This window comes from Rhipicephalus microplus, unplaced genomic scaffold (assembly GCF_043290135.1).
Source record: "Rhipicephalus microplus isolate Deutch F79 unplaced genomic scaffold, USDA_Rmic scaffold_21, whole genome shotgun sequence".
NCBI classification, from domain to species: Eukaryota; Metazoa; Arthropoda; class Arachnida; order Ixodida; family Ixodidae; genus Rhipicephalus; species Rhipicephalus microplus.
In genome coordinates, this window is record NW_027464594.1 from 4,596,298 (window position 1) to 4,618,900 (window position 22,603).

A 22,603-nucleotide genomic window follows, 5' to 3' on the forward strand; every position below is an offset into this window, starting at 1 on the left:
TATTGTCTTTTGGCGTACGCTGAAATACCGTTGGCTTAATCTTATCGGATTTAGTGAAACACCGTAGGCATGTGTGCATATAAGCCACGTAGTATAATTTGAGTGTACTAGTAGTATAATATTTATGGTTGTAATTTGCCACAGCCATGCAAAACAAATACGAATATGGAAACCTTCGTACGCCAGTAAAATGTTTCCTGCGATAAAATAACGTCAAGGAGGAGCAAAACTTTACCTAATGAACGAAATTATCGACTCTGACAAACTAGTTTTAGCACATCTTTCTTTTTTGTATTAAAATGTGTTTCCCTGAACTTCCCTCGAAGCTACAAAAATATATTTGTGTTGTAAGTGAAACATATCGCATCCGACGTAAGTGGATTCGTCGTAGTAAGGAGGGTGGGGTAGTATTCAAGTAATCGGCTTCCTCCCCGGCATTCTTACCTTTGTATTGGCACATGTACGTATATGCGCGTGCACATACAATCACACGTAACGGGTAGTCATACCCGCCTCCTTTCTGGAACAAAAAAAAAAAAAAATGTTTGCCTCCAACCCTTTCCATTCGCATTTGCGACATTCCCATTCTAAAGCGTCACTGATCAATGCCTTGGTAAAGAACTTAAATTGTTCACGAGATGTTGCACTCTCATCGTTCTAATATACTATATAGCAATTCTAATAAAGACAGCTTGTGCGTTAATTAACGCGTTTGAAGTTTCATCGCCATACAGTTGACATTGAAACTTTATTTCCAACATTTGCGGTGCTGACTGGGGTCAGGGGCGTGGGCAGAAATTTTTTGCTGTGTGAGCGGGGCGGAGCACCATTTCGTTTCGGAGTAGCAGAGACAGGTGTGGTCAAGTACGGGCTATGTGAGGCATCGAAATATAATAGAGGGGATGGGGGGAGGCACGGGCTCATAGTGCTACACCCTGGCTGCACCAATTATCAACGTTTATAGAACCTGTTCTATAAACGCTCTGTAAACGTTGCCAATGACTGGGGTCCAAAGCCTCTAATGGGCTAGTTTGACCGGGAGCACAACCCCGTACGAATGGGCAACATAGACAACATGTTTATTGCAATGAAAATGTGTAGATAAGCAAGCAATATTTGCGAAAGTTTCTAGAGATCTGTTGCAGTATCTGCTTTACCACACTAAACTATGCGCTATTTTTTGTGACCATAAGGTGCCACATGGTGTCCGGTTGCAGATATTGAGGCTAAAGAAGGAATCTATCTAGATTCGTTGTTTTAGCTTCGTTTTCCTGGCGTACGAGACGAGAGCTTGAAATCTATAGGAAGGTAAGACGGAGCACCAGCGAAAGAAAATGAAAAAAAAAATGCAGATCCCACGTATAGTGAGAATCGATGACATGCGAAGAACGAATGAGGAAGGTTAATATGTCACTTCAAAATCACCACAACGTTACGAGGCGCATGGATGTAACACACAGTAAGTACAAGTGGAAACATGCGCACTCAGGTACCTGGTAAGATGCAAGTATGTTGTTTATAGTCGCATAGGCGGCACCACTAACGTTTGCAATACCAACCCCAGCAGTGGTAGACATGTAAATTATGCTGTACATGACTTCCATGTCATGATTATCATGTTAGCACCAGCCATATACCTTCGTCATCTATTCACGTCAAGTAACACCATATTTTGTCAATGTGAAGCTAGCGAAAGGGCCACGAGAGTACTATGAGCTTAGCATGTAGTCATGTTTTTACATGACACGCATGTCATGATTACCATGTTAGGACGTGTTATTTCCTTCGTCGCCCGTTCGCGTCACGTACGTAATGCTAAATGTGGTATAAAAAACGGCCGTGAGCGCACCATAAGGGTGGCATGTAGTCATGTTTTACATGACACGCATGTCATCATTATCATGTTTGGATGTGCTATTTACTTTCATCATCCATCCCCATAACGTAATACCGAATTCGGTATGTGAGTCCATTTTCTGGTTAACCTCCCGGCCTTTCCCTCATTTTATTCTCTCTCTCTGGTATAGGAGAAGCTAGCGAAACGGCCGCGAGCGCATCATGATTGTGGCATGTAGTCATGCTCTTACATGACACGCATGTCATGATTATCATGTTTATACGTGGTATTTACTTTCACCATCCCTTCGCGTCTCGTAATACCAAATTTTGTATATGAGAAGCTAGCGAAACGGCCGCGAGCGCATCATGAGTGCGGCTTGTAGTCATGTTCTTACATGACACGCTTATCATGATTATCATGTTTAGAAGTGGTATTTACTTTTATCATCCGTTCCGTCTCATAATACCCGCTTTGGTATATGAGAAGCTAGCGAAACGGCCGCGAACGCATCATGAGTGTGGCATGTAGTCATGCTCTTACATGACACGCATGTCATGATTATCATGTTTAGACGTGGTATTTACTTTCATCATCCCTTCGCGTCTCGTAATACCAAATTTTGTATATGAGAAGCTAGCGAAACGGCCGCGAGCGCATCATGAGCGTGGCATGTAGTCATGTTACATGACACGCATGTCATGATTATCATGTTTGGATGTGTCACTTAATTACCTTCTTCGTACATTCACCTCTCGTACGGAACATCAAATTTGGTATATGTGAAGTTAGCGAAACGAGAACGAGCACCCCATGAGTGTATGGCGTGTAGTGAGGACTTACATGACATGCATGTCATGAATTTCATGTTCGGGTCTGTCACTCATGCAGGGCATGCAGTCATGTCATACCATACAAGTTTTGCTATATGTCATGTGAACAAAACCACCGCAAGAGCTGGAAGACCATGAAATGTAATTTTGAAATGATTTTCATGTTATGACTAGTCAATTATACTCGTAATACCGTCATGATATTCGATACCAATATAGGTATCGATAACATTACTAAAACGGCCAGGAGAGCTAAAAGTCGTGGGTAGATAGATAGATAGATAGATAGATAGATAGATAGATAGATAGATAGATAGATAGATAGATAGATAGATAGATAGATAGATAGATAGATAGATAGATAGATAGATAGATAGATAGATAGATAGATAGATAGATAGATAGATAGATAGATAGATAGATAGATAGATAGATAGATAGATAGATAGATAGATAGATAGATAGATAGATAGATAGGCACGCTCAAAGTCGCTGAAGTTCGCTAAGAGATGCTTCGCTATAAAAAAGAATGTCGTGTTACCATACGCTCACCAACTATCGCATAGTTAAAGAATGTGGGATCGCGCACCATGGCATGAATGTTGTTCTCGCAGCCAAGAAGAAAGTTAGCAATGTCTGTGCAGCGGTGGCAAAACGAGCAGGAAAAGGCCTATTGTTGAGGTTGGTGTTCCATCAAGCACAGCTTTTGTACCATGCGCTATTTGCGTTGTATACAGCAGACCCTTCACGTTTGGAAGTGTTTACAATGGCCAGACGAGGCAATGTACGAACTCACGATCGAGAAAGCATCACACTTTCCTGAATGTATAGGTAACGTTTGCTCGACGCACTTTGCAATCCACTGCCGAAATTGCGGGTGCAACGCGGAATTTTCCCGAAAGAGTAATCTTTGCTGCCATCGTGATCAGTTGACAGGGCCATGGTTAAAAATAATTTAGGTGACTAATCAGTGATGACACTGCGCCCGGCGCCGCGTCCAGTTCGTGTTCTCCGACTGGGCTGTTTTCGCTTGATCCGACAGATGGCGCTTATGGAAGCGCTTCTGGGGCGACATGGTCATGAGGTGGGTTGGCGACTTGCAGGACGCGCAGTAGCTTTTTTGGGGGGCAAGCGAGCCCTTCGGGGTGCAGGATAGCTAGTAACGAGGAAAACAACCAGGAAGACTCTTCGACAGGTGTTATGGACAGATACGATTCCAAAGTGGCACCAATGTCTAAGATAGGTAGAGTCCGAGGCATAAATAGACGTAGCCACGAGCGCCGAGCCCATTCAGACATAGGGTATATTAACATGCAGGGTGGTAGGAACAGGCTGAAGTGGGAAGAGATAGAAGAACAGCTAAGGGAAGAGGGGCCGATGGTATACGGTTTTGTAGAAACACATCTCAGGGACATGAAACAACCTCCTAACAATGCGGACTACGCGTGGGAATATTGTAATAGAAGGCAGCAGAAAGGGGAGTGGTATTGGGGCATTCATTCATAAAAGTACAGACTGGCAAAGGGTCAAGCAAGAGTGCAAGGAACATTAATGGCTAAAAGGGAAAGTGGCAGGTCAAATGACACTCCTTGGTTTCGTACTCTCCTTGGATGTACTCTCCTTAGTACATCAACAGGCCCAGATGGCATTCCAATTAGGCTGATAAAGACATTAGGTCCGAAGTCTAAGCATGCTTTGAGAGAGGCAGTGAGCAAAATAATAATAGATGGTGAAGTTCCCGATGGATGGAAACTTAGCAGGATGAGCATGATCTATAAAGGAAAGGGGGACAAAGCTGACATAAACAACTACCGTCCTATAACAGTGACATCAGTGGTCTACAGGCTGGCGATGCAGATTATAAAGGAAAAACTGCAGGCATGGATAGAGGATGAGGGGGTGCTGGGGGAAAATCAGAATGGGTTTCAGAAAAACAGGAGGTTGGAAGACAATCTGTTCTCACTGACGCAGTGCATCGAAATAGCAGAAAAGGAACACAGGCCCCTGTGGCTAGCATTTTTGGATATCAAGGGAGCGTACGATAGCGTGGTTCAAGAGGAATTGTGGGGAATACTGGACACACTAGGTGTGGAACATGTAGTCACTAATCTTTTAAAGGGTATCTATAAAGGTAACAAGGTAGTTATAAAGTGGGAAAAACAGGTATCCAAGCCTGCAGAGGTAAAACAGGGGCTTAGGCAGGGGTGCTCCCAGTCACCCTTATTATTCATGATGTACCTACAAGGATTAGAGGCAAAATTAGAGGGAAGTGGGCTGGGCTTCAACCTCTCTTTAGTCAAACAAGGAAAACTTATTGATCAGGCACTACCAGCATTAATGTACGCAGATGATATAGTGCTAATGGCCAACAACAAGGAAGATTTGCAGAGATTGATGGACATCTGCGGTAATGAGGGAGATAGGTTTGTAGTGCCATCATCACCATCATCATTTTTTCCATCACCGCGCCGCGTCTCTCGCGCAGCTGGCGCGAGCTCGAGCTGCGCGAGAAGGAGAACGAGCTGACACGCCTGGCGTGGCGGACGTTGGTAGCCGACGTGGCTCCGCTTCAGGCCTAGAATAAAGTGGCGAGATCGGCACGGCCCCATCGGCCGCCTTCGACGTCATCTCACGTCTCTCATTCTCTCCCCGCTACATTGGTGACCCGGAGAGCACGCCCTTCGCCGAGCGGCCCGCGGCCATGTTCCCGCAACTCTGCCCGCCAGTGCCACCGTTCCAATCGACCTACCCTAAGGTATGGTTCATGCAGCTCGATGCCGTTCTGGCGCTGAATGGCGTCACGGACCAGCTGCAGATGCACGCCATTCTTCTCGACGCCCTTCCGGTGGAGTTGCGCCATCTCGCTGCCACTTCAAGCACCAGCCCGCAGCCTTACGATGCCCTCTGCACTGCAGTGCTCGCCCGCAGCGGCAACACATACCGTCCGCTTCCGTTTACCCGCACCAGGCAGGTTTCCCCGGCCTCGCAGAGCAAGGTACGCACGCAAGCGCACGCAGAGCAAGCGACGGCACGCGACACCGTGGCCCTCGCCGTTTCCGCGACCACCAGCTCAGACGTCTCGGCCTCCTCCTCGCCGCAGCTGCTGGTCAGCTCCTCGACGGTGCCCCCTGCCGCTCCGCCACCTGCCACTGGTGCCAGCAATGGCCTGCCGGGTGCCTCGCCACATTCCACTCGCACCTCCCCGGCCAGCAGCCGACCACCCTCGGCGTCCCCGCTCCCCGCCCCTGTCCCTGTCTCTGTTTCGTGGTCTACGACGGGCCCCAGCGCCGTGCCTTCGCGGAGCCAGAGCCTGCCCTCGTCGTCGTTGTCGACACCGGCAACCACCAAAGCAACTGCCACCGTCGCCCCTCTGCCCGTGGCACCGCAGCAGGTACCTACGTCGAGACCCGGCGTCGCACAGGTGGTTTCGGCTAGCCCCAGTCCTCGCACCTCTGGTGCCCCCCGGCTGATCCAGCCGAAACAACCACAGATCCTGCCCAAGCTGTCGAGCGGCAGCGCGAACATGACGACGCCTTCGGCAGCGGCCACCACCCGGTCCCAGTCTCCACGGGCGGCCCAGCACAAGGCCACACCGCGGCCCGCGCCTGTACCGGCGCCGCAGCCTGCGACCACGGTGCAGCGCGGAGCCGCGATGGGGCTCAACACGGGGAGTCCGCTGCTCATCGGGAACCCCGCGGCAGCGCAGCCGGGCATGTTTCCGGCTGGACCTGCGCACGGCACTTTCCTGCTGAACCAGTACATTCCGGGCCTGGGCCACTGCCCGATTCTGATACAAGGCACACTGGGGCAGACCCAGAGCTCTCTGGGACAGATACAGGGGGTCCAGCTAGCCCTGCAGCCACCCCATGCCACGGGCCTGACCCTGGGACCTCAGACGGGGCCCAGGTCCCATGGGAAACATCCAGGACCGCCTGGCACCCCGACGCTTGTCATTCCACAGAACCTGGGGCCAAGGCCCAACATCTTTCTGGCACTGCCACGCATGATGTCGCCCCCCTCGTTTGCCATAGTCCCGGGACAGCCACTGCCGCTACAACAGCTGCAGGCCATGCTGCCCACGCAGACCATGCTGGCCCAGCCCACACTGGGTGCGTTCCAGACAGACCAGCACCAATCCTTGGTGCAGATACCGACGTTCACCCAGCCGCAGATACTGGCGCATGCCCACCATCACCACCACCACCACCACCATCATGGCGCCCTGTCGGGACCTCTAATCTCAACAGGCGGCAGTATAGTGTCCTCTGCACCCAGCGCCAACATTGTCACCCACCATCCTGTCATGACCTCGCGACACACGGTCCACTCTCGGCCTTTCCGACCAGGTCACCGTGAGACCCGCTTGTCGGCTGCCACAGCGACCCGGCACTTCCTCCTGCGTCCACTGCGCAACTCCCAGAGTCGCCCACCAGAGACACACTGCTTACCGATGGCCTATAAACGTTGACAACCTGGACTTGCCAAATGAACACTTTATGGATTGCCGTTCATGTATATAGCATTTGTCACTTTCTTTCTTTTTTTCACATGGCGTTCAAATCGCGCAAAGCGCTAGGGGGGGAGCCCTGTAGTGCCATCATCACCATCATCATTTTTTCCATCACCGCGCCGCGTCTCTCGCGCAGCTGGCGCGAGCTCGAGCTGCGCGAGAAGGAGAACGAGCTGACACGCCTGGCGTGGCGGACGCTGGTAGCCGACGTGGCTCCGCTTCAGGCCTAGAATAAAGTGGCGAGATCGGCACGGCCCCATCGGCCGCCTTCGACGTCATCTCACGTCTCTCCTTCTCTCCCCGCTACAGGTTAGATTTTAGATTCAGTAAGGAAAAATCAGCAGTCATGATTTTCGATGACAACGAAGGTAGTGAGCTTAGGATACAGGACGTCACGCTAGAGATATCAGATAAATACAAATATCTGGGCGTATGGATAAGCAATGGGACCGAGTACCTGAGGGAACACGAAATATACGTGACGACTAAAAGTAACAGGAATGCAGCAGTGATGAAAAATAGGGCACTGTGGAATTACAATAGGTATGATGTTGTGAGAGGAATATGGAAAGGGGTCATGGTTCCTTGGCTGACGTTCGGCAATGCGGTCTTGTGCATGAGATCAGAAGTTCAAGCAAGATTAGAAATTAAGCAACGTGGAATAGGTAGGCTTGCTTTAGGAGCTCACGGGAATACACCAAATCAGGGAGTACAACGTGATATGGGATGGACATCATTTGAGGGCAGGGAAGCTAGCAGCAAGATAAAATTTGAGAAGCGATTGAGAGAAATGAAGGAGGAGCGTTGGGCTAGGAAGGTTTTCAGCTACTTGTACATGAAGAATGTCGATACAAAATGGAGGAATCGAACCATAAAATTGACTGGTAAATACTTAGAAAGCAGCAGGAGGCCAAACCAAAAAGAACTATTGGTTAAGAAGAAGGTGAAGGAAGCTGAGACCAATATGTGTAGAATTGGCATGATTCAGAAGTCCGCATTAGAGATCTATCGAACATTTAAGCAGGAAATTGCCAAGGAAAGGATCTATGATAATACTCGGGGTAGTTCTCTACTGTTTGAGGCAAGGGCGGGAGTACTGCGAACCAAGACATATCGGGCCAAATACGAAGGGGTAGACACAGTATGCAGTGCGTGTGGAGAGGAAGAAGAAACTGCCGAACACTTGATAATGTTCTGTAAAGGGCTTCATCCTATAGTTCAGGATGATGGCGCAGAGTTTTTCAAAGCACTGGGGTTTAGGGACCGGAAGGGCAAAATAGACTTTAAGCAAGTAGACTTAACTAGAAGGAGGTTATCTGATTGGTGGCTAAAGTCAAGGCACGAGTGAAAATTAAACTCTTCACTGCAAAGTACGAATCCTCAAACTCAATTTTAAGGAAAAAATAAATAAATATAGTTTTGAGTTCATTAAGTATTACGGCTTGGTGGCGCTAGCCACCGCCCGATCTAAAGGGTACAGCCATATCCATCCATCCATCCATCCATCTGTAGAGTTACTGTATAGCATATACAGTAACTCTACGCTTCTGTAAAACCCCAAGGTTATCCAAGATCAAGGGGCTTTACGCGCCTGTAGGTAACGATACTCTTCTCCGCACGCACGTTTCCTCCTCTATTATCTTCTCCCACCTTCGGCGTGCGCTGCACCAGACGCCATTTTTCGCCTGGGCTCACACAGACGCGCCGCCGAATTGAACGAAGGCGCGTGATTTCGTGCCCCCTGCGCACCGCGGTAGTGTAGCGAATTCGAAAAAAAAATGGTGATCATAAGATAGAGAACACTGCAATTAATGTTTATTAGAAGATTAGTTTCTGCTGAAAGCCGTGTAAATGTGGCGTGCTACTTCAAAATCAGCTTCATGGAGGGTTCTATAATGCAGGTGCTTTTTTTTAGATGATAACATGCTTTGCGTTCGCTATATATAGTGTTTTGCTTTTGGCGACTGCTATAGGCGTGAAAAGGAGCAGGTGGCAGCAACCACTCACTATCAGCTCGAGGTTATTCTCATGGCTCAGTCGAGGGGGCTTCCTGTACTTCATAGTATACGTGATGGAAACATAATGTTCGAACTGCACCGTGTTTCAGTTTTTTCCCCCAAATTGTTGAAAAATATGCGGCTCAGATTGGTATTCAATGAAATATAGCAACAATGTATAGACATCAGTTGATCACTCAGATACGGTACATATTTTCTTTACAAAATGAGAAATGACTTGCACGCTGGAGTGATCAGCATTATTGGTACAGAGAGAGAGAGAGAGAGAGATAAAGATGCAAAGAAAGGCAGGGAGGTTAACCAGACGCACATCCGGTTTGCTACCCTGCACTGGGGAAGGGATGAAGGGGAGAAAAGAGGTTGCAGAGAGATGAGAAGGTACAGACAATCACGAGCACACTCGGGGAGCACACACAGTCTACAGGCGGTCGCTCAAGTTTGTTGACTTTAAGTAAAGTAGCAGTGCTTTAGTCGCTTTCTGCGCAACTGAGGCAGATGCCCAAGGTCCTAGTATCTTCTGCACACAAAATGGTCCGGGGTCAAGTTGATTCAAAACCATCCGGAGCAGGCATCGCTGTGTGTCGTAGCAAGCACAGCTGCGCAGGACGTGTTCGATGGTCTCTTCAGCTCCGCAGTAGTCGCATGTAGGAGTGCCTGCCATACCAATGCGAAAGGAGTACACCTTTGTAAATGCAACACCCAACCAAAGGCGGCATAACAGTGTCGCATCGGAGCGGGAAAGTTGTGATGGTAGCTTTAGCTTGAGCGAAGGATCCAGTTCATAAAATTGACACCTTTGGAAGCTGGTAGACGACCAGAACGTGCGTGTGAGATCTCGAGCCAGCAGGTAAAGTTGTCTTGCTGCATCATTCCTTGATTGAGGAATCGGGACTACACGGGTTCCTTCATGGGCTAAGCGGGCTGCATCATCGGCTAATTGATTTCCGGTAATACCGATATGTCCAGGCAGCCAGTGATATATAATATCATGCCCTCGTGCTAGAGCTTCATGATGGCAATGTCTTATTTCTTGTACCAATTGTTCATGACTCCTCCTACGCATGGCAGACTGCAAACTCTGAAGCGCTGCCTTCTAATCACAGAATATGACCCATTTTCCTGGACGTTCTTGTTCGAGATATTGTAAAGCAGCCCTTATAGCAGCAAGCTCTAATGCCGTAGATGTAGTCATATGTGACAACTTAAACTTGATTGTCATTGCTGCAGCCGGAATTACAGCGGCACCTGATGAGCTGCTGGACGAGACGGACCCATCAGTATATATCTGCATTCGGTCTAAGTAAAACTCATGTAATAATAGCAGTGTTGCAGAACTTCTCCGAATTATTACGTGATAAATCATAATCGTAACTCACTGCCGAATCGTCGTGGCCAAACTCACCGATGTTATAATTTGGGCTCATGTTACATCAATTGAAAAAGGTCACCAAAAACCGCCGAAAGGTGACTTTAAAACACTCACTAAGCTAGCTAGGATTTAAGGCCTCTTCCTCGAAGTTGACATATCCAGCAAGCGAGTACGATCCCATTAACACCCCTTGCACGTCGCCCGCATGCGCGGGAAAACGGAACAATAACCAGCACCCAGTCACGCGCATGCTGACATCCAAAGTGAGTTATTGAACTGCAAAAAAACGCAATTTTTGCCCACTGACGCTGCTCATCAGCAATGCCACGGGCGTACTTATCGTTTATACGAAGACCTTAGATCCCTCATCAAACGCGAACTATCACTGTCGGCATCTCGCGTCGTCGTGAACAGGTAATACGAAAAATCATCATCACGAGACGACGTCACGTCATGACGGAAATTCATTACATGCCACAACATTTGTGGTAACTTACGCGACGTGACATAACGGCTAATTTTCTCTATCAGGAAGCTGATGTTTTTTCTCGACAATTTTTGTCTGGCACTGCCTGTTTTTTTGTGTTTTTTGTAGCACCAGATCGCGCTTGCGTGATTATTTTGCAAGTGAATACTCGCCCCCTCCATGAAAAAAGAACCTCCATTTGGTGACCATCGCCAGTGTCGCTTCGATGTATTCGTTCTTTCACTTATGTTTTCCGCATTAATTTTCAACAGATGCTAGCGATCACGATAGGCGCAATCGAGAAGCTGTGTCATAGCAGGTAACCGTCCGGTGCGGAAAGCAGTTTCTATAGTTCGTTTCAGACTGAATAACAGTTGCAGACGTACGATTTGATGGAGTCTCGGAGAAATATTAGGTGCAGCGTTGGCAATAAACCACTATCACGCGCCCATCCCCTTATTACTAGCTAGCACGCCAGCCCCGATGTACTCGGCTGTCACTCGTGTCTCACGTGGTTTGAGACTATAAAAAGACCATGTATCAAGGAATAAACGGTTCAGTTCGTGTTGCCACTACGTTGCGTCACTTCAGTGGCGACGAAGATGAGATTGAGGCCTCCGGAGTTTGACGAGGCAGCGTACAGCTGGGATGCCTACCGGGTGCGTCTCGAGGCCTACTTTGAAGGCAATGATATCACGGACTCCTCAAAGCGTGACAGGATAGTGTGCGGCATACGGGATGATGAGGCCAGGCGGTTTCTGCTGACCCAAAAGAAGCTGACTGTGCGGGAAGCTGAGGAATTCGCCATGTCGTCAGAAACAGCTGCCCGTAACGTCCGGTCCATGAAAGATGTAAACGGCGAGAACGACGCGGGTAACGTGCACATGGTTCAAAGGCGTCGTAGCAGCGGACAAAAAAAGAGGCAGCGGGTACGACACAGGCGCACCGCGTCAGTCGTGCTGGAGGTGTGGCTCCAACCACTCAGAACACGAATGTCATGATGTCGGGAAGGTGTGCCACAAGTGCGGCACTAAAGGACACTTGGCTAGGATGTGCCAGCGCAGGCGCAGTGGCCGGCAAGGATCGTACGCGCTCAGAGAGCTTTCGGATGGAGAGGACAGTAAGAAGGAAATGCTTTTCACCCTATCTGCCCAGAACAACGTTGACCAGCCAGTTACACGGCCCATCGAACGGAGCCTTGTCTGGGGCAGCAGGACACTGCGGATGCTGATCAACACGGGTTCATCAGTTAGCGTGATTACAGAAAAGGTCTTCAGGGAAAACCGTAAGTGGTGGCCAAGACTAGAAAAAACGCCACTTTGGCTATCCTGCTTCCTCGGTCCTTTTCCAGTGGTCGGCAGAGTCGTCATGAGCGTCGAATACGACAAGACACGAGAGAATAGTTCGCTTGTGGTGGTGGATTGTGACGGTCCACTACTGTGTGGCCGAAACACCATTCAGGCTTTCCGTGAAGCGGGTGTGTCACTTTTAGAAGAAAGGGCTCTTCCGAGTGTCTACGCGCTGCAGGCGGAAGTTGACTTAAAAGGGCGGCTGGAAGAGTTCTCAGACTTATTTCAAGATCTGCTCGGCTGTTACAAAGGTCGGCCTGTCAAGCTGTACAAGAAAGAAGGGGCCGTGCCTCGGTTTTTGAATGCCCGCCCGGTGCCCTTCGCGCTTCGCAAAGCAGTCTTAGCAGAAATCGACAACCTCTTGCAGCAAGGTGTCCCAACTCCAGTGAGCGTTTCCGAATGAGCTGCTCCCGTCGTACCAGTGGTGAAGAAAAATGGAGACATCAGATTGTGCGGTGATTTTAAGCTCACCGTGAATCCCGCCACTCACTTGGAACAATACCCTTTGCCTAAGGTGGATAATATTTTTGCCGCGCTTTACGGGGGAGAAATATTCACTACACTGGATTTGAGCAATGCCTATAACCAGCTCCTGTTTGATGAAGAAGCGAAGATGATGAATATCATCAATACGCACCAGGGCTTGTACTAGTACAACCGACTAGCCTTCGGCATCTCGTCAGCTCCCGCATTGTTTCAGCGGCGCATTGAGTTATTATTCCGGGACTTGCCAAGAGTACGTGTATACCTAGACGACATCATAATCGCCGAGAAAGAATGGTACACTGCCACGCTTCGACAAGTTTTCCGGAGACTTCGTGACAATGGCCTCCAACTGAACAAAGCCAAATGTCAGTTCCGTGAAAAAGAGGTGCAGTTTCCTGGGCACAAAATTGATGCAACCGGCCTTCACCCACTGCTGGACAACCTCGAAGCCGTAACAGCTGCTCCAAGGCCAGCATCGGTAAGCCAACTCAAGTCATTTCTGGGGCTCATAACCTATTACTCGAAATGTTTGCCGAATTTGGCCACGACCTTGGCTCCGCTCTATCGCATACTGGGCAAGGGACAATGCTGGCATTGGGAAAAAGAGCATTAAAGAGCGTTCGAAAGAGCGAAGTGCGCCTTGGTAAAGGCGAATTTTCTGGTTCACTACGATCCGCTGAAAGAGTTGCGACTGGAGTGTGATGCTTCATCAGATGGCTTAGGGGCAGTATTATCGCATCGCATTGATGGCGTGGATCACCCGATAGCTTTTCGTTCAAGAACGCTGACGTCAGAAGAACGCAATTATTCTCAAATAGAGAAAAAAGCGCTGGCCTTGGTGTTTGGAATTTGCAAATTCCACGATTTCTTGCTGGGGAACTGTTTCACGCTGGTGACAGATCATAAGCCACTCACCGCGCTTTTCCACCCCAACAAGCCCATCCCGCAGATGGCGGCAGCTCGAATTCAGCGTTGGGCGCTTCTATCAGCTTACCAGTACAATCTAGAATACCGCAAAGGAACCCAAAACGGTAACGCAGATGCCCTCAGTCGCTTGCGTTTGACAGGAGACCATGAACGTGGAAGTCAAGTGACAGAATACGTACTGTATACGCAGGGTCTGGACGCAAGTGCACTTCCGTCTAACCAAATCATTACTTTGACCCAGGAGGACGGCACACTTCGGCAAATCCGGGAGTGGATCGAGCAGGGCTGGCCATCACGTCTTGCAGGGCAGCAGCAGCATCTGCAACCGTACTTAACGCGCCGACATGAACTTGTCGTGAGCCATAGCCTCGTTTACTGGGGTCATCGTGTGGTCGCGCCAGAGGCGGCCCATCAGTGCCTACTCAACGAGCTACACGACACGCACCCAGGTGTTGGGGCCATGAAGATGCTCGCTCGCACGCTGTTCTGGTACCCAGGGTTAGACAAAGATATTGAAAGGTTGGTGCAAAGCTATCCTCAGTGTGTGCAAGGGTGGTCCATGCTGGCGGCGCAAGTGCCATCACCTTGGCATAAGACAGGGAAGCGGTGGTGCCTAGTTCACGTGGATTTTGCTGGTCCTGTTGATGTGTACCTAATTTTTGTCGTAGTTGACGCGGAAACAAAGTGGATAGAAGCAGTGCCGCTAAAAACGGCTACCACAGACACAACTATTCACTTGCTTAGGGAAATTTTTGCTCATTTTGGTATCCCACAGTGTGTGGTTTCTGACAACGGCCCCCAGTTTTCGAGTGCGACGATGACAGAGTACATGCGTGAAAATGGCATACGCCATGTCCGGACGGCGCCGTACCACCCTCAATCAAATGGACTAGCGGAGCGAGCGGTGCGAACAATAAAAGAGGGTCTCAAGAAAAACAAGCACGGCATATTGCAAGAAAAATTGTCTCGTCTTCTGTTCCGTTACAGATCTACGCCTCCTGAGAGTGGCAAATCACCAGCTCAACTGCTGCTGGGATTCGAGCCCCGGACAAGGTTGTCCGCCCACTTTCCAGCAGGGGCAGTGCCTGCAGAGGCCGAGGCTACCCGAGAACGACCTTTGTCGTTCACAACGCCACGACTTTTCCCACCCGGAAAGCCCATCTGGTCCCGCCAATTTCAACAAGGGCAGAAATGGCTTCCAGGGACAGTAACAGCAACGGACGGCAAACTGATGGTGAAAGTGGAGACCCCCCTGGGGACCCAGCGCCGGCATGTCGACCAGATGAGGGCACGACTGACGTCAAGCACGCCGGAAAAGAATCCATCGGCAGCCGGCACAAGTCCAGCGGAAACTCAGACGCTCGAGAAGCCAGTCCAGCGACCATTGACTCCAGTCCGGCGACCCCTCAGTCGCCCGTCTCGACGCGAGCAACCAGGGCACCGAAAGCAGTCCCAAATTTACTCCGTCGTTCAACGCGAACACGATACCCTCCAAAGCGACTGGGCTTTTAAAGGGGGAAGAGATGCAGCGGTGGCAATAAACCACAATCACGCGCCCATCCCCTTATCACTAACTAGCACGCCAGCTCCGATGTACTCGGCTGTCACTCGTGTCTCACGTGGTTTCAGACTATAGAAAGACCATGTATCAAGGAATAAACGGTTCAGTTCGTGTTGCCACTACGTTGCCTCACTTCGTTAGGCACATTCGGGAAAATCCTACTTTGATGCAACGCACAGTTAGCCGCAAAAAAAAACTGTTTATTATGCAAGAAGACGGAATTATTATGCAAGAAGACGGAATTAAGAAGACGGAATCTTTGACGGAATTAAGATCTTTGACGGAATTAAGTTCTTTCAGCCGATGTAGTGCAGTGACTGCTTTTTACAAGAGCTATCGCATTCACCTTGGATGTCGTAAAAAAAAAAATCACAGCCATTTGTATTGTGGTTGCAGCAGCTATAGGCGCAACTACAAGGCATAGCGCCAGAAAACAACGCAGAAAACACGGCGCGCGCTTTGTTCGCTACGCGAGCTACGCGAAGCCCCAGCGAAAAATGGCGCGAGCGAAAAAGAAAAACATAAGCACAACCCATAAGTCGCGCGTGCTTATATAACCGCGAAGGAGACCAATCATCGCGCAGAAACAGCGGTGGAGAACGGGAGGAACTCGAAAGGGGCGAGGAGAGAGAGAGAGGCGGGCGTGCGCGTGGCGGCGTGTACAGAGCTCGCAGGATTTCAAGCTGGACGGTTGTGCCCTCGCGATCTCCGACGCCAGCGTAGCTCACGCCGACTGGTTCGCCCTCCGCGGTCTCCTGACGCCGTGCAGCTCTCGCATTGTGGCGCCCCGCCCTTGGACTGCTTCGACCGGATCCCCACTTTCCTATCTCCTTCTTTTTTCCTATCTCCTTCTTTTTTCCGTCGCTTGCCTGTCTTCTTCTTCGTCTATTTTCCTTCTATTCTTTTTATCCCTCCTTCCCCCCACCCCTATAAGGCACTGCGCCGTGTCGCCTGAAGGCAGACAGAAATTAGGTGTCTTTTTCCTCTTCCTTCTAACCACTACCACCACCACCCCAGTGGGTGGCGGTACTTCCCTAGGATCAAGGAGTTTTACGCCGGATGGATGGATGGATCCGGCTGTGCCCTTTAGACCGGGCAGAGTGCCTCGATGCGAGCGCAGCCGCCAAATGCAGCCGCCACAGCCGGGATTCGATCCCGCGACCTGCGGATCAGCAGCCGAGTAGCTTAGCCACCAGACCACCACGGCGGGGCCGTGCTGTCGGCTACTAATACTATATTATCCTGCACACATCAATGTTGGCAATGACTGTTCAACGTGTTTTCCTTATTGCTTTGCAAAAGAGAGGCTGAAGCCGAGTCCACCCTCCTCTCCCTGTATATACAGAATAGATAACAAAGGTGACAAGGGACATCTCTGTCGAAGCTCGCGATGTATTTTTATTGGTTCGGATACCTGTTCATCCCAATTTATAAATGCCTTGTTACATGTACAGATATCCTTCAGATTAGGTATTCCATCTTCCGCATCTAGTTTGTCCAATATTCCCCACAAGTCTTCTTGAATCACACTGTCGTAAGCTCCCTTGATATCTAGAAATGCCAGCCACAGGGGCATCTGCCTTTTTCGCTATTTCAATACACATGATCAATGAAAACAAATTGTCCTTCAACCTCTTTTGTTTGCGGAACCAGTTTACCCAGCACCCCCTCATTCTCCACCCATGTCTGTAGTCTTTCCTTTGCTATCTGCATCATCAGCCTGTAAACTATTGTTATTGGATGGTAGTCGTTTATATCAGCCTTGATCTCCCTTTTCCCTATAGATCACGCTCATCCTGCTTAGTTTCCACCCACTGGGAACTTCACCATCCATTATTGCTTTGCTCGCTTTGCTTAATTAGAGTTTGGTCCTAGTTTCTTTATCAGCATAATTAGGATGCCATCAGGGCCGGTGAATGTGCTATTAGAAACCATTTTCTCTGCCCTTTCCCACTATCGTCCCAGTGGAGCCACGGAGCTGATTGGTCCATCCTCATCTGGCATGGTGCATGCAGCGCTTTCTTGGTGTTTAAATTTTTTCTGTCATCATTGCTCTTATATATCCCATTGCCTCCTCCCCTTCAAGTGTAACCCCTTGAACTGTAGTTTTAAACTTCTGTTTCATGCTTGTCTCAGAGAATCGATATGGTTTCAAAACGTTGCAGCTGCCTTTATATCATTTTTGTTTATTTCCGCCATCTATTGCCCCTCCCCCCTATTTTTTCTAATCTTTTCTCTGATAAGATTGGACGCTTTCCTTCTGCAATTCAAAAAGCTATTCCAGTTTCTTTTGACATCATCTTTCATTTCACCCCTCTGTTTAGCATACCTGTGTTCCCTGGAGGCCAGCCAGTGTGGGGCTGGCTGCTTCGCAGCGCGGAGTTAACTATATGCTAGAGGCTTCCTGACGTCTTACTATGGTTTGCTTCAATTTCTCATCTCACTACCTCTTGGGTTTGTGTCTCCTTTTCCTGGTTGATTTGACGCGTACCTTCGCAAGTTCTAACTGAAACAATCGAATTAGATTTGTGTACACTGGATGGATGTATGGATGGATGGATGGATTGATACGGCTGTACCCTTTAGATCGCGCGGTGGCTCACGCCATCAAGCCGTAATACTTAGTGAACCAAAAACTAGATTTTTTTTCCCTTAAAATGGTGAGGTCGAGGACTGGTACTTTGCAGTGAAGGGTTTAATTTTCACTGGTGCCTTGACTTTAGCCACCAATCAGATAACCTCCTTTTTTTTTAATTCTACCCGCTTAAAGTCTATTATGCCCTACCTGTCCCTAAACCCCGGTGCTTTGAAGAACTCTGCGCCATCATCCTGAACTATAGGGTGAAGCTCTTTACAGAACATTATCAAGTGTTCGGCATTTTTCCCTTCCTCTCCACACGCACTGCATACCATGTCTACCCCTTCGTATTTGGCCCAATATGTCTTGGTTCGCAATACTCCCGTCCTGGCCTCAACCAGTAGAGAACTACCCCGACTATTATCATAGATCCTTTCCTTGGCAATTTCCTGCTTAAATGTTCGATAGATCTCTAATGCGGACTTCTTAATCATGCCAATTCTCCACATATCGGTCTCAGCTTCCTTCACCTTCTTCTTAACCGATAATTCTTTTTGGTTTGGCCCCCTGCTGTTTTCTAAGTATTTACCAGTCAATTTTATGGTTCGCTTCCTCCATTTTGTATCGTCATTCTTCATGTACAAATAGCTGAATACCTTCCTAGCCCAACGCTCCTCCCCATTTCTCTCAATCGCTTCTCAAATTTTATCTTGCTGCTAGCTTCCCTGCCTTTAAATGATGTCCATCCCATATCACCTTGTACTCCCTGATTTGGTGTATTCCCGTGAGCTCCCAAGGGAAGCCTACCTATTCCACGTTGCCTGATTTCTAATCTTGCTTGAACTTCTGATCTCATGCACAAGACCACATAACCGAATGTCAGACCAGGAACCATGACCCCTTTCCATATTCCTCTCACAACATCATACCTATTGTAATTTCACAGTGCCCTGTTTTTCATTACCGCTGCATTCCTGTTACCTTTAGTCGACACGTATATTTCGTGTTCCCTTAGCTACTCGACCCCATTGTTTATCCATACGCCCAGATATTTGTATTTATCTGTTATCTCTAGCGTGACCTCCTCTATTCTAAGCTCACTACCTTAATTCATTATCATTAAAACCATGACTGCTGATTTTTCCTTACTGAATCTGAAATCTAACCTATCTCCCTAATTACCGCAGATGTCCACCAATCTCTGCAAATCTTCCTTGTTGTCGGCCATTAGCACTCTATCATCTGCATACATCAATGCTGGTAGTGCCTGTTCCATGAGTTTTCCTTGTTTGACGAAACAGAGGTTGAAGCCCAGTCCACTTCTCTCTAATTTAGCCTCTAGTCCTTGTAGGTACATCATGAATAACAAGGGTGACAGAGGACACCCCTGCCTAAGCCCCCGTTTCACCACTGTGGGCTTAGATACCTGTTTTCCCACTTTATAACTAACTTGTTACTTTTATAGATCTCCTTTAAAAAATTAGTGACTACATCTTCCACGCCAAGTGTGTCCAGTATTCCCCACAATTCCTCTTGAACCACGCTATCGTACGCTCCCTTGATATCCAAAAATGCTAGCCACAGGGGCCTGTGTTCTTTTTCTGCTATTTCGATGCACTGCGTCAGTGAGAACAGATTGTCTTCCAACTTCCTGTGTTTCCGAAACCCATTCTGCAGTTCCCCCACACCCCTTCATCCTCTATCCATGCCTGCAGTCTTTCCTTTACAATCTGCATCGCCAGCCTGTAGACCACTGATGTCACTGTTATAGGACGGTAGTTGTTTATGTCAGCTTTGACCCCCTTTCCTTTATAGATCATGCTCATCCTGCTAAGTTTCCATCCATGGGGAACTTCTCCATCAATTATTATTTTGCTCACTGCCTCTCTCAAAGCCTGCTTAGACTCCGTACCTAATGCCTTTATCAGCATAATTGGAATGTCGTCTGGGCCTGTTGATGTACTACTAGGAACTGTTGCGACTCCGGGTCCCGCGGGTCTCAGTTTGGTAGGGGCCCCATCGTCGAACAAGTCAGATGAGGCGCTCGTAAAAACGACAACAATTTATTTACATGATTAGTAACTGAGAATTAGAACTAGAAGTCAAAACTGTACATGAGAGCTTTTAAACTGTGGAGCTTCAAATACACGAAAGTCTTCGGTTTATATAGCGCCTCATTGCCAACCCTGGGCACATTGTCCTCGGTTTCCGCCAATAGGGCGCTCCTTGTCTAGGTGCTCCACCCACGAAAGAGAGGAAAGACACCACACAATGCATGCGGAGAGGGCACAGTCCACACGATGCCCAAATATGGTCACCAAAGCACTGCACCGACGTTTTCGCACACGTCCCCAAGTTTCGCGCACGTCCGATGATTTTGGTTTCCAAGATTGTTCTGGCAGCTGGGTGAGGTTCGAAAAACCGGCTGTCAGTACACGTGTCAAACTTGCCTGACTGTTTGGGTAGGACAATGTAGTGGTGGGCCAGCATACCGTCAAAATGTGCCACCCCATTCAGCCGATACTACGGAGAAAGGGGGGGGGGGAGTAGTCAACTAATCTCTCATCGCAGGCGAGCTCCGGCAAGGGCTGCAGCAGATAGAGCATTAGCCTTTCTTCACCCCCACATTCCATTCCTGGTTGTTTGCTAGAAGCTGTGGCTTAGCTGCACATATCCCGGGGCTCCGCTTGTCCTCGCAAGATGCAGCCACAACCAATTTGGCTTTAGCTTGCAGCCTGAACTGCAAATACCATGCTGGTTCCGAGATTTCCAAATCCTCGGTGACCTCGAAAATGGCATAGCTGCCTCCTTGTCTGCCTCGAAAGCCTTGCTCGCAGCAAATGCAATGGCCTTTCTTGTGTCGAGCTCACACTGGCCTCTCTTGGCTCGTGCGTTTTCTCTGCGCGAACCAGTCCCGAACCCCTCGTTCAGGTTTTGCGGAGAGGAAATCAACCCGTCTTGACGGCACACCCTTGCTTGGAATGCGTCGAAATATTTTCGTCCCAATCACAAAGGCCGAAAAACTTCACTAAGGATGATGGTCGTAACAGAACCCTTTTCTCAGCCCTTTCCCACTCTTGTTGTGAAAATGGAGCCATAGCGCCACTTGATTCATCCTTGTCTATTGTGGTGCATAAAGCACTTCTGTGTTGAAATTTTTCTGTCACCCTTGTTCTTATATATTCAAGAGCTTCGTCCCCTTCTAGTTTAGCACCTTGAGCTGTAGTTATAAACCCCCGTTTTAGGCTCGTCTCATTTTTTAGGGAGTTTAGATGGTTCCAAAATTTCGCAGCTGCCTTTCTATCTTATTCATGTACTTCTGCCAGCCACTGGGCTCCCTTTCTTCTAATATTTTCATTGATCAGAAGGGATGCATCCCTTCTACAGCTTAGAAAGATTTCCCATTTTCTTTCGACATCATCTGTCGGTTCACCCCGCTGCTTAGCATGTCTGTGTTCCCTAGAGGCTTCCTTGCGTTTTGCTATGGCTCTCTTAACTTCCTCATCCCACCAACTTTGGGGTTTGTGTCTTCTTTTCGGGGTGACTTGTCACGTGCCTTTGCAAGCTCTAGCTCAAATAGTCTAATTAGACTCGTGTATGTCCACACTGTTTTATTATCCTCAGTGATTACTTTCTCAATTTGTTTAGTGGCTATTTCAATTTGCCTTTCTGAATAAAATTTTCCTGTAATTGCTCATCTTGTCTCCTTCCCACTTTCACTGCTCTTCCAAAACTTAGCTTGATACGTTTGTGATCACTACCCAGACTTCTGGAGCCACCTTCACCTATGTGCATTCCCCTGAGCTTATCATACATCCTATGTGACATCAGTGCGTAATCTATCGTCGACTGCAGCCTTCCTACCTCCTACGTTGTTTGCCCTTTACAGTTCTTGGTACTGTTGCAAATGATCAATTCCAGCCTTTCACACATATCCATGATCATTTTGCCTGTCGTATCGGTATACCCATCTATATCTTCTATGTGTGCATTCATATCTCCAAGTATAATTATCTCGCACTCTCCTCCTAACTCCTGAATGTCCTTTGATATACACTCTACCATTGCCTGGTTTTCCTCTCTGGCTTTTGCTCCCGTCCACAAGTACACGAAACCAAGTAGTGACATTTGCCCTGCCACTTTCCCATTTAGCCATAAGTGTTCCTTGCACTCCTGCTTGACCCTTTGCCAGTCTGTACTTTTATGAATGAATGCCCCAATACCCACCCCCTTTCTGCTGCCTTCTGTTCTATTACAATATTCCCACGCGTAGTCCGCATTGTTAGGAGGTTGTTCCATGTCCCTGAGATGTGTTTCTAAAAAAAATTGCCCGCAGCTTCCCTCAGAGGAACACTGAGGAGGATGCGGAGCATATAATTGGTTAACGGGGTGTTAAAGTGCGACTTACTTGGGTCGATGGCTAAATTGGTTAACGTGGTTGTGAAATGGGGTGTTAAATTGCGACTTACTTGGGTCGATGGCTAAATTGGTTAACGTGGTTGTAGGAGGGGGTGTTAAATGAGTGAACACGTACACACGTATGCGAAAGGGCGGCGCTGGTCGAAGGGACGTCGATCATTGTGTTTGTGGATTCGTTGGAATTCATTTCACTGCGACCTTGGACGTCGACGCGCCGTACAAACCAACCGACGAGCGGCAACTGAGCGAG